This window comes from Miniopterus schreibersii (genome assembly GCF_964146895.1).
Source record: "Miniopterus schreibersii genome assembly, chromosome: 4".
Lineage (NCBI taxonomy): Eukaryota > Metazoa > Chordata > Mammalia > Chiroptera > Miniopteridae > Miniopterus > Miniopterus schreibersii.
Genome location: NC_138105.1, coordinates 49,192,507 through 49,204,596, shown reverse-complemented (window position 1 = coordinate 49,204,596; position 12,090 = coordinate 49,192,507). Strand labels below are relative to the sequence as shown.

The 12,090-nt window shown below is 42.2% G+C and overlaps 1 protein-coding gene across 1 annotated transcript in view; it reads right to left on the bottom strand.

Moving 5' to 3' along the window:
- MARCHF1 (membrane associated ring-CH-type finger 1) overlaps window positions 1-11,666 on the bottom strand; it is a 548,248-nt gene extending 536,582 nt beyond the window's left edge. The window contains 1 exon segment of the mRNA XM_081136454.1: window positions 10,848-11,666. The gene's annotated coding sequence lies outside the window, so the exon portion shown is untranslated.
- Window positions 11,667-12,090: the final 424 nt, after the last annotated feature.

Sequence of the window (12,090 nt, the reverse complement as noted above, 5' to 3'; positions counted from 1 at the left end):
TTCTTTAAAATATTCGGAGGAAGATATGCTGATATAGTCTAACATCTGAATCCATTTAAGAAAGGAGTTTCTCTAATTACTCCAGAAAAACTAACCTTAAATTACAAAAATAAACCTTTTGCTTTCTCCTGGGGACTCAGGGTAAACATTGCTAGTGCAATAGGTGTATTTAATAGGAAAGCAATTCCACTCCTCTGCACCCAGCTGTTACAGAATGTTAGGAAAATGTGGGCATTCACATCCTGCCTTTAAGCACTCTATTAACTCCAGTGAGGTGTGTCATTGTGTGCGTGGTGGTTCTGATAGTGCTCTATTCGTGAAGTGATGTTCTGGAAGGATTCACTCTCCCTCGGTTGCCACTGTTTTCAGTATTGCTGTCTGTTACATTTAGAAGCTCTAAACGAACTTCAGTAGGTCTGTCTGAAGTGAGGCCTTTCAATTAAGCTACTACTTCTGCCACACGCCAAGACAGATTCCCTAGCTGCTTACTCCGTTGAGAAGAAATATTTTCTAAAGTGTATGATGCCCAATTAAGGTAATCCGAAGTCCTTACTCCTGATATGTGGTCAGTAATCATGACGTCTACAGTCCAAATTCTATTATAATAAGGCGAATATACAGTTTAACCAACTGTGTACACAACAGAATATTCAAGTTATTTTTATGCCGCAATTCTGGCATACTCTCTGGGGTATGAAATAAATGAGGCACCTCTAGACCTTATTTTTTTTTTAAATATGTTTTTATTGATTTCAGAGAGAGAGGAAGGGAGAGGGAGAGAGAGACAGAAACACTAATGAGGGAGAGAGACATCGGACAGCTGCCTCCCGCTCGCCTCCTACTGGGGTTCGAGCCCGCAACCTGGGCGTGTGCCCTGACCTGGCTGGGCTAGACCTTATTTTTTTAATTATAGTGAGTTATTTGTTATAACAATGTCTATTTTTTAAAAATATCCTCATAAGAACTGATAGTGCTATAACATATTTGCTTACATTCAGCTAACACCTGTAAGTCCATCTCTCTGGGAAACACAGGTCACTAGCAAAATGAGAGACTGTTGTTCTCATTCAAACTGTCGGAATCTCTGAGAGTGGAGCACAGAAGTTAGACTTTTAGCAGTTCTATAGGTGATGTGATTGGTACCAAACTGTGAGAACCACTGATATTTTTAAAATTAAAAATGGCACTATATCAGAGTGTCATACTTTGGTAGCCAATGTGAGCATGACCCACAGGATCATTCCAAGAAATCAGTGCCAGGCAAGTAACAGGCACCCATTCCAGCAACACTTGCCCCAGCTCAGCTCATTAACTGTCCTTGTATGGTCATTAACAGCATCACAGTGAAGGCTTCAGGACCCACAGAGCCACTGGCTTCCCTTCTACTGGCTTTGTCTGCAAGATAAAAGCTTCTAGCTTCATCCACTGGGGGAAAAAAGTCTGTTCTTTCCCCCCAGGTTTTGCAATCTGTTTAACCCAGCAGGTGGCTACTTGTAATACTTCCCAGGGCAAAACGGCTTCTCAGTCATCAGGCCCCCTGCTGAGTGAGGAAGCCTTAGTCTCCAAAGAACCCGTAGCAAACATTCCTGGTATTTGTAGATCTTTATGTCTCTATTATTTCTGCACTTTAAAATGGTTTGAGGGAGAATTGCTTGAAAAATGAGACAAAATAAAATGCCTATTGTACGGTAGTGATATGTGTTCATATTCCAATAGGAATAGGCCTTATTCTAACAGAGTTCTAGAAAGTTGTGGCTCATTGTGTACATGCATCACCCAGAGAGCTGGTTAAATGTGGATTTCTCAGCTCCACTCAAAGAGCTGGCCTGAGATGGGTTTCTGGATTTTATTAGCCCTCCTAAAAGATTCTGATTCAGGATGTCCATCAATGTGCCTGGAGAAACTGTGCAGTGAGTGGCCCTTTGCATTGCTCTCCCTGCTATGGGACCCAAAGTTTCCACTGCAGTGATCATATACTTATTATTAAAAATAATAGCTGAAAGGGTTTTCTAACTCTGTATTTTACAGAAACAGACTTAGTGGAAAGTACCTCAACCCACAACCGGCAGTGAATCATATACATATGGTTTATTGACAAATTAGTCATCTTAAGCAAACACATATAAAATAAACCTAATGACACCTGACACTAATAAAATATAATATTGAATGCAAACTGTTATTGAAAAAAAAATAATAATGATATGCACGGATTCTGGTCTTAATGATAATTCCTTCCCAAAAGGGCTGGTGAAGCACTTGCCTAAACAGCACTGACACATACCCATCGTCCTCACAATCTTCTTCCTCTTCTGATGTTTTATTAGCTAACTCTCTACTCTTTCCTATAATATTCTATGCTCCACACTTGCTTTCCAAAATAGGTATTTCCTTATATCAAAACTTTGATATTAATTACAAGAATTCTTATCCTATTTGTCTAGTTATTCAAAATTCAAATTAAATTAGATCCTTCATCAACCACCATCTGCCTTTAACTCCAGCTTTTGTCAACCTTCCTAATTTGCTAATATATGGAGCGGTACAACATAAATCTAGAAGGGAATTTGTGTCCCTCCATTAGGGACGCTACAAAATATCTTCAGTATTTACCTCAACTACTACTTCTCTAGGAATGTAACCCTCACAGAAACCCATTTCTTTAACATAGCCCTTTCTCCTTTCTGTCAATCCACTCCCTTCCTTAATCACTAAGCCCTTAGGATTTTGGTCAGCATCAAACTGTCTTAAGAACAAAGCCTCAGGTCTGTGGACCACAGAAACAGTTTCGGTCAAGCTAATGTCTTGACTTCCACTGTGTTTTAGCCCCAGGTCAATGGAAGCCAAATCACCCTAAGGACCAACCCTCATGAAACCAGACAGAACAATGCCATGGCTGAAATCAGGACCTGACACCATGATCAGGTACTCCCCACTCTGGCCCCAACCAATCAATAGAGCCCGCAACCCCAACTCCTTTACTCACCATGATCAAGGATTTTTCCCACTATGTAACCCATCCTCTGAAAAGTCATTGGAGAGCCAGATCTCTGAGTACAAGCTCACCTGTGACTCTGGGTATGGTGCCATTTCCTCAAATAATAAACCCTTAAGTTCATGATGCAAATTCCTGTTTGTGTTTGATTGGGCTTTGAAGTATGCAGAGAGACAGACACCTTTAGTCCAGTAACAGGAATAGGAACAGAGTTTCCTTTCTCTTCCCCTCCCCTCCCCTCCCCTCCCCTTCCCTCCCCTCCTCTTCTCCCTCTCTCCTTCCCTTCCTTGAACAGGCCTCTGTTAAAGTTCTCTCATTTTTGTAGACATTCATGAAACTATGAGCTTTGCCTGTGTTTCACTACAACCTCAGGGAAGTTATTTTTAGTAGGAGGAGTTGAATATACCCAAAAGAATCCTTTATCATGAAGATTTACTATAACATAACAACAATTATCCCTTGTCATGTCTTCTGAGGTTTCCCTTTTAAACATGTACAACTTTAAAAAATAACTTACTAAAGCAGAACTTTGCCTCTAACATACACAAACTTTTGAAGTAGATTTTGAAGTTACATACAAAACACTGCACTATAGTGACCATAGAACATGTAGGTTAATTTCACTTGCAAAATAAACACTAACAATTTTAATCATGTACCCCTATCTATTTTACCCAAAAGTATTACCATAAATCCAGAGTATTTGGGGCACACAAAAACTCATGAGTACTTTAAGTATTTATAAAATTCTAAGATTGACTCTTCATTTTTTTACCCCATCAATAAACACCAAAGGGCTTTATCATCAAATAATGTAAATTTAATTATGCCTGGGATATAGAAGTAAAAACTATAGTAGGTGAACAAATGAAAAATGACTTATGTAGAAAATCTTTTCTAAGGAGCAATGAATAATATCTAAAACTTATGAACAGTTTTGTGTGTGATTATCTCTCAAACAGAAATACACATACATTAAAAGAGAATCCTGCAAACACATGCCAAGAGCTCTATTTTTTTTTTTAAATGGCCAACTCTCTATTATCTGAACTATTAGAAGAAAATAGTGGTGTATTCCACATCAGAATACTCTAAGTGAACAATAATTGTTTTTGTTACTGCTAATGTCTGAGGGACATGAGTTCAGGGAGCCTATGGTTTTTATGAATGGAGATTAAAGCCATACAGGAGCTATAGAAAGCTCCATCTCCATCAGTGGCCTTTCACCAAAGTTTACTGATGCACAGACACTAAGACTAGTTGGATTGAAAACCAGTCACATTTTACTCCCCAGAAAAGGTCAGAAATGTTCTTTTATAATACAAAGTAATAAATAGTTGAAATTTAAATAGTGATTTGTGATTTATCAAAAGCTAGTCAGTTAAGACAGAAAGAAAATATCAGAGATACAAAATGACAGGGAGTTTGTATAACAATATTTAACACAGTTTGGTGAGCAAGAGACGGAGACTTTTGCTGTGGCTAGAAACTCATCTACTAATAGTGTCATCTACAAATAGCTGTTCCTCTGTCCTAATTTCTCATTTTGATATCTACATATATTTATATTAGTTATAATTCTACCAGGCTGCCTCATTTTTGTTCCAGTTGTTTTTCTGGAAATGTGTTTTCTATAAAATATAACTCTTAGAATCATTGCTCCCAACACCTGAAAGATTACTGACTAGGCCATATAGGCTCCTGTCGCATACACACTTGCCACCACCCCTCACAATTCAATATTCCAGGAGGTCAAAGGCCTCCTAACAGTAAATCCCACAAGAAAACAACTTAGTTTACACAAATCATGCATTTGTTCCATTCTATTTCAAACTTATATGTGGCAAACTTTTACAGACCAATAAATGGTACAAGAAAGATAGTTCCAGATAATGCAAAATAAAACATTTACTAAATATAGGCTGGATCTGAGGAGTAATGAGGGCAGAAACCAGGTTTATTTAAGATAAGCCACTTTTATTTCCCATTAGAGTTAAGAAAATCTGAATATTTGAAAATAATTTAAACTAATATAAACTAATTTTATCTCTGAGAGAGGATTCCAGGGTTCATCACCATGGCCAGCTGAGGTTCCATCCAACCTGGACCTTCTGAAAAGCTACAGAAAGCTTCTCAGAAGTGCCGACCCATTCCCACTGATTGAGGGGTTCCCTACGGGGTGAGGCTGAAAGGATGTAAATCGGGGCCCAAGAGGCATGTAATAATACACCTTATGAGAATCAAAGCATTACTCATCAGTGTCAGCCCCAAATAATGAGCCAGCAACACCACAGTACCAGCTCATCACTCTCACCAAGCTTCAGTGAATTTCCTAATGTGCCTTAGGACAATGACTGGAAGGAAGGCAAAAGAGCACATTCCAGCAATTCTCCAACTTCCACTTGATTGTGTTCCCAAAAGTAAGGGGTTTCCAATATGTTACCTGAAATATATAACCACTTTAAAATGTCATGGTATATATTTAGCTCACCATCCATTGCTAGACAGATTCAACAAAAATTCTAAGCTAATCCATAGAAGTAGAGTTAATTTAAGTCTTTAACAATATACTTTAAGTTAAAGACATTTCTAAAACAACTGACTGCCATTTGTAACATTTCCTCTGGAGAAAACAAATTCTGAGTTTCCTCCATATACCAAAAGGAAAAGAAGTTGATGATACACTATTAACTTGTTAACTCTATTATATGCATATGGCTAGATATCAGTTTGTATCAGTAGCTTTTCAGAGTAACAATTTGAAAAACAAAGGACGTTGTTTCTAAGTAGAGGGAGGTTTCAGACTTCCCATACTACTCACTCCCTATATGTGGAATTTATTTGTAAATCAGAATGATTCCTAAATCATGAGTTGCTTATTTTCAGAAAAGAGTTACTTTTGTATGTGTGCATGTGTTGTGTGAGCACCACTCCTCAGGGAAAGAAAAGGTTTACCAATTTATTATGTTTAGTTACTATGAATTTGAACTTACTAGCTATTTGAATCATTTTTTGGCTTTACCTGTTGCTACTAAGTTCTATCTCAAAAAGGAAATAGGGAAACTGTCTCCAAACACAATAATTACTATGTAGAATCTGGCCTCTTTCTATAACAACCCTTTTTTTTTTTTTTTAAATCAAATGGGTTTAGAGTTAGCTGAATTGCCTAGGAGCCTGTAGGCTAGGACTACTCATTCCAGTTTAGTCACCAAGTAACGCTCTTGCATCCTTGTACATCTATTTTTGTAATTGATTAAAAATAATGACCCACTTCAGCTGATAGTCATGGTGGAGTAACTCATAGTGGAACAACATTACCAAGAACTAGAAAAGCCAACTATAAGGGGGAAATTCTCTCAGAAATTACTGGAAGAGCTTCTGAAGAAGCCAAGACTAGAGGCTTCAAAATTCCAGATGGAGGAAGCATCGAAGATGTAAGCTAAATTTTTCAGGGTGAATTTTCCCCTGGGATGGAGAGTAGGGGCATTTGCCAATCTAGACACACAGCAAGAGGCTGAGAATATGGGCTTTGCCTGAACAGAGGACCGCTAACATGGGAGAAAGAATCCAGCAGAAATTTTGGCAGCCTTGTGAGGCTAAAGATAAAAAATTAGAGATAGGAGGCGCCAAGATCCCAGTGAGAAATAAATAATGAAACACCAAGCTGACACATGCCTGGTTCCACCCACATGACATTTGCTGACTCCTGAAGTTGTGCATATGATTGGAGACGAAGACCCTAATAAGAAAGCTTCTGAAAAGAAGAGCAGGATTCTCAGAAGTCTTGCTTGGACTTGTGTTTAGTACTTGTGAATACACCCGCGGAAGGCTCTGGATATTTATGCCTTGGCAGCTCGGGTGTCCCTACAGTGGAAGGAGTCTATTAAGTCAGCTCGGTCACTGATTGGATTACAACGATTGGCTACCATTCCATTTATCTACCTGGCAGAAGAAATGTTGACAACTCTTTGTGCTTGGATAAATCATCTGGATACCCTACAATTTTTATAGATAATTACAAAAATCAAGAGTAAAGAGAGACACTGAAAAGTTCACAGTAATCCAATTATTGGCATCAGCAGACAAAAATTTTAAGATAATTTAAGATAATTGATTAGTATGTTCAAAGTAAGAGAGAGAAAAATTGAGAAAATAGATAAATTGGCATACATAGAAAAGAATAAAATGCATATTTGAAGACTGAAAAAATCCAATAATTAAAATAATAACTCATAGATGAGCCACACAGCATAATAAGAGTAGTGTAGAAGGTTATTAGTTCAGTGGAAGAAAAAGTCAAAGGAAAATATTCAAACAAGCCTAGAGAGAAAGCAAGAAAGAATGAAAAAATAGTAAAACGTCTAAGAGGTATGTCGGGCAAGGTGAAACTATGTGTTAAATGTATAATTGAGAGCTCAGGAAAATAAAGGAGACAGAATGGAGTAGAGCTATATAGAGGGAGTTCACCAGTGAATTTCAAGTGATGAAATATATCCACCCACAAATTCAAGAAGCTCTGCAAACTCTAAGGAAGATCATTAAAAAAGAAAACCATACCTAGGAACATCATAGTAAAACTGAAAAAAATTAAAGACGAATGAAAAATCTTAAAATAGGTGAGAGACAAAGTCACGTTATCTTTAAAGCAACAATAAGACTGATAGGTTAAGTAGGAGCCAGAGTCAAAAGAACAGCAAGTTAAAGTTTTGAAAGAAAATAACTGCCAAAAAATTCTATACCCAGCTTAAATATTCTTTAAAAATGAAGGCTGTACAAACCTATTTCAAACATAAAAAGTGAGAAAATTAGTTGCCAGCAAACTTGCAGTAAAAAAAGATATATAACAACCTACTTAACAATTTTATAATTATAATAAATGAATTGGCAAGAATGCCACTAATTAAAAATACCAGGTGTTTAAAACAGAAATCACGAACTAGACTCACCTCTATATAAATTTACTTCTTTAACTGACAACACTTAGAAGTTAAAAGTTAACTAATAAGTCATATCCGTTAGATAGTTCTTCCTATATTTTCGAAATCATTTTTGCACATTAGCTCATTTACTGTACACCATTCCCCATGAGAAAGGCAGGGCAGATACTATCATCTTTATTTAATGCAGAATGAAACTACTATTCAAGAGGTTCAGAGATTTGTGCTCCATTAGATGACAAAGTCAGAACTACAACACATTTCCTACCCAGGACTCATCATTCTGACACTGGGAAATAGAAAGTGAATCAATAGTATCCCAAAGGTCCATTAAGTTGCACATTGTGCAAAACATATAACAAAAGGATAATTTTAGCTTATAGAGATTTTTGTCTCAAATTTTCATTAATTTTATTTTTTAAAAACTCCATTAACAATATTATCTGAACCCTATGAATAAGGTATCACCACCCTCCCAGATATTTTCAACGATCCCATTAACGTTGGCCTTCACTCTTAACGGAATTCCAGAAGAAGCCGAGACACCAATACCTTTCAGTCAAAAAGGTTTTACTGACCAAGTTCCATATGGAATGCCTACACAGAAGTTAAAATCACAATGTTTTGTGATCTATCAAGCATCCTTAAACCAGAATTTGAATTACACCAGGGGAAAAGCCCATAGAATAACCTTCTGATTGAGCTCAAGGCATAATGCTGCCTCACGGAGGGTGAAAGAGTCTCACCGAGTCACAGAGACCCACAGCACCTGTTCAAACCAAGCAGCTGGGACAATGAAAGCAAGAGGTCGCCAAACGGAATAAACACTTCCCCATACACAATATCTCCTTGGAAATCTTCCAGTGTGCCAGCACAGTACTCTTTTCCATGACCTTAAACCATCACTGTTGTCTGCTCTGGGCAATATCCCATAGCTTTGTTTTTGTCGTCTCATCTTTTTCAGTTGAGAGTCCTGTGTAACAAAATAGCCCAAGTATTTTTGAAACACATTAAAGAACATTATGAGAATATTCTCTGGTGCAAGGACATCATTTTACTTCATGTTTTTAAAAATAACATTGTACTACTGCCTATCAACTGTATCAAGTCACACGGATTCATAAGGTGCCTGCACTTTCTGAGAACTTTCCTCACATATTCTAGTGAAAGTGCAGTGAAGTACCAGAGCATTTTTTACCTTCTTAGGTACATATTTTTGAAATTAAAGATTTCAGATATAAAATATAAACTGCTTCCTTAATGTACATCTTTGCTTACCACATACAGGAGATAAAACATCTTATTGTTAAAGGAAATATCATTTACCAAAACCATGAGCCAGACACCACATGCCTCCTGGTTGCTGGCTGCTTGTCTAATTGAGATTATATATATTTTATATTAATGTGTATTTTAATGTCTGGTACACCCCATCACATAAGCACATCAGCAGACTGTATGTACACTGGACTACTTTCAGAAAGAGATTTCGTTATTACAATATTTAAGGAAAGCAGCCAACATGAGCAACAAGTTCTCTAAAAAGCCTTCATGTAAACTCCTTACGCTTTACTATAAAGAGATGAGTATAATGAAGTGAGAAAAAAATAAAACTTTTGAAGACACAGGTGGAGCCCTTTGTGATAAGAAGTGAGGAAACAAATAATGAAATAGAAAGTATTTCTGAATCACAGGAGAAAACGTCGCTGCTAATCCCAGCAATCCTGGGTAAAAAGATAAGCTCCCTTTGGTCATAGCATTGGCCTCAACAGAACAGAACAGAATCAAACATTTAATTATGCACTTCCCGGGGGAAAGACAGCACGGCAAGGCTGCTGTGAGCTTTTCCAAAGCAAAACTGATGTGACGCCCTCCCATGCCCACCGCACTCCCACCGTTTATTTTTAGTAAAACCTCCCTCTATTATCTCACCCAGTTCATCTTAACTTCCACCATGTTTCTTATTCCAATAATTTTCTATCATGTCTGTTCTGAAAAGACCTCAGCTTTATCAGAAGAGCAACCACCCACCAAGAAAGTTCACTTTGATACTTTTGTTTTAGAAAAGCTTCACCAGGATCACCTGCCTTGAAACAAGAAGAAACAATCTAAAGGAAAACCTGCAAGCCTTTTTAAGAAGAAGGAAGTAAAATGAACTTTGAATTATAAACATGATTGTTACTTTCTTATACCCTCGTATTATGTTAGATGCTGGAATATCTAAATTGTATCCCACGAATCTCCTTAGTATTCTGAGATCATTTATTACACACTAAATTCACAAATATGAAATAGCGCTTAAAATTTTAAATATTTTAGACTGCAGTGAATGAAATCCTCCCAAAGTAGCAATCTTTCACTTCCTCACACCTTTTTCACAAAGTGTTTCTTTTGGAAACAAGCTAACATTGAAAGCCAACGTTCCAATAGTTACCGCCACTTCTCCGTGATCTGAAAGCTGGACTTTGCCCAAACAGAAGGAAATCATTGATAAAACGTGCGGGGACCCGACAGGTAGCCGGCGCCGCGGGGCCCGTGTGCTGGCTTCCCAGCACTTACACGCCGCGCAGCTCTCGCCGACGGGACCTGAGCGGGTTCCAAACCTCTCTTACGCCTACAAAGCTGTGTAATAAAGCAGCCACCGGACTGCAGGACGTTCAGCAAACAGACCTCTCCGGGAACTGCTGCATAATAAAAGGGATGGCCAGGAAGGCTGGGGCACTAACTGCACCCTGGATGTGCCTCTAACTCCAACCACCAGCCACAAATAATCTAGAGACGAGCGCGGAAACCCGGGCGGGGAGAGCCGGAGCGCGGGTCCCAAGTTTGCGCTTTGACTCACCCCACCTGGGACAGAGCTTAGACGCCTCTGTGCCTCGATGGGTCGCTTCACTTCCCGGAGCTGAACCACTCACCCGTGGGCGCAGGACCCTCTGGCGTCCGAAGTCCCAGCTCTCAGGCCGGCCGGCAGCAGGCACACAAAGGCATCCCGCGCCCAGGTGGGCGGTGCGGGGGGCCCGGGTCCGACTCGACAGCCGCGGATAGCCGGGCTCGGGTCTGCGCGCATCCGCGCTAAGCCCGAGACAAAGCGGTGCGCGCCCTCCCGGGCAATCCGTGCGGGGGCTCCTCAAGCCCGCGCCGGTGGCTCGTGAGCCTGCCAAGTGGCTCTCATCGCTCGGGCGCTTCCCGAGGGGCGCGGCTCGGGCGCCAGGACGAAGCCGGTGTCAACAGCGCGCCGCGCACGGGGATCCGCCAGAGGCGTCCGGCGCGCGGGGTGGGCGCGGCGGGCCAGGCGGAGGTAACTGCCCCGCGCCGCCGGCTGCAACCACCTCCCCTCGCCGAGAGCGGCGCCTGCGGGGCGAGCCCCGCCTCCAGAGTGTTGGGTCCCAGCACCCACCACGAGCCCCAGCCGGGAGGAGCCTCGGCTTCCGCGCGGCCGGACCCGCCCGGCAGAGGCACCTGCCGCCCGGCTCCCGGGTCTAGGGCACTGTCGAGCCCCGCTCGGGGTCAAGGGCGCAGGCGGCGGGACCGCGGGCCGAGAAGGGCGCGGACTCGCAAGGAGTCCTGTTGAAAGATCTCTGCGGTCTCTCACCGGCGGAGGGCGAAGTCGCCCGGGGGCGGCGGGGCTGCGCGCGGCGAGCGCCCCGGGGCGCGGGCGGCCCCGCGTCTTTGTCACTAGCGGGCGGAGCGCTCCTCCCGGGTTGGCGGCCGCGCGGCGGGCAGCGGCTCGGGCCCGCTTCCCAGCCCTGTCCCCTCGCCTCCCCCTCCCTCCTCCGCGCCCCTCGCGGAGCCGGCACTCACGCAGCCTCCATGATGTCATCCGGTGGAAGCCGGCCATGCTCAGACGGGAGGACGCGGCTCGCGCGGGGGCGCAGCGCGGCGGCGGCGCAGGGCCGCGGGGCCCGAGCGCGGAGCCTGCCCGCCCGGGCGCCGGGGCAAGGACCGCACAGAGCGGGGTCCGCGGACGGTGGCGCCGAGGCCGAGTGGGCGGGGGCGTGGTGGGGATCGAGCCCTGCACGGAAAGCGGGGTCGCCGCTGCGAAGCTAAGTCGGTGCTTAGTGAGCGTAACAAGAAAGTTTCCTTGGTGTCGCCGCAGCTCGCGCGCCAGCGCGGTGAGGGGCACCCCGGGCACCACCAGGAGGAGCCCCTGGGACCCCG